The sequence below is a fragment of the Dendrobium catenatum genome, unplaced genomic scaffold (assembly GCF_001605985.2).
Source record: "Dendrobium catenatum unplaced genomic scaffold, ASM160598v2 original_scaffold_197822, whole genome shotgun sequence".
Taxonomy (NCBI): domain Eukaryota; kingdom Viridiplantae; phylum Streptophyta; class Magnoliopsida; order Asparagales; family Orchidaceae; genus Dendrobium; species Dendrobium catenatum.
The window spans coordinates 353,875-355,372 of record NW_021516239.1 but is presented as its reverse complement, the minus strand read 5'-3'; positions in this window follow the sequence as shown (position 1 = coordinate 355,372).

Below are 1,498 nucleotides of genomic sequence, written 5' to 3'. Positions count from 1 at the left end.
CCTTGCGCCGCGCTTCCGCTTCGCCGTAGCGTTGCTCGAGCCAGAGCAACAAGTACTCGTCATCTTACGTGTGCGTTTCGCAAAGCCTCACTCCACTTTCACTTTCAGAAATGATTTCTCCTGTGGCGAGGTCGTGGAACGATCCCCTCTTAATTAAAGCAAATTAGGCGTGTGTGTAATTGAAGCGGAGATTTATTTGGAAAGCAAATCCAAAAAGATATGATTTTGAAAATTTAACGTTAACTAAAAGCTAATAGCTAACAGAAAGATTGTTCTCATCTGGAAATTTTCTTTTTTAAAATTTAATTTTTATATCTTATTTTTTGTGCCCGAAATTAAATGGCTTAATAAAAAAAATTACCCACACTCTAACTCTGATAAACTAGTGTGCAAAAAATGAGTTAAATTTTTTAATTACGAAAGAATATTTTATATAAATAAAAAATATTAGGAGGCTAGTTTCGCATGACTAGCCCTATCTGATAAAAATATATTATTTTTAAAAATATATTTTTATATAATTTGTACTTTGGAAGAAAATTTAAAAACATTTTTAAGTTTAAATTAATATATATATATATATTAATTTTTAGTTTAAATTATATTCTATATGTTGATAATTTAATGAATTTGAATTTTTTAAATTGAAATTATTAATAAGTTTTAATTTGAGCAAAAAGTTATAATTTTTATAAATTTTTATGAAATGAAAAAGAAATTAAGGAATTTAATCCTACATACATTTTTAAGTCAGAAAATTTTGAAAAATAATTGTCTATGCACTTAACCTTCTACTCCACTCGTAAATAATTGACCTCTTTTACCATTAAATAGTCTAATAACATCAATATCGTTCTAGTGTCATTTCATAATTTTTTTCTTGATATACTTATTTTTAAAGAGAAAATTAACTTCCATCTTATTTCAAATTTTACTTAACAATACTTTTTTTTTTTTAAAACTGAAAGCTTAAAATTTCGCAGTCAAAACCGAGTTCAACATTAATGGAGCCATTTTATCAAAAAAGGCATGTGATTTTGATTCTCTGTTTCTTACATATAATAGTAACTTAGTATAAAGTCAAGCCCGACCCGTTTTGGGTCCGGGTTGATCCTAAACCTATAATTTTCAGGTCAGGTTCATGTCCGATTTCGAGTCGTGACAATATTTGACACTCTCTACTTGACATCACTCGCTAAATAAATGACTTTTTGGCTCAACATATATGTTGTAGTTAATTTGTTAATGTCTAATAACATCAATATTGTTCTATGTCTTAATCAAAATTTTATTGATATATTTATTTTAAGAGAAAATTAACTTCTAATATTAGTTCATTAATTTTACTTTGACAATTCTTTTTTACTTAAAATTGTAAGCTAAGCTGGCTGTAGTCAAACAGAGTTAAGATAATTGAAACCATTTTACAAAAGGAGAACATGTGATTGATTCTCTTTTTAGATAGACAATAAATTATAGAAAGATGCTTAAGATTTTT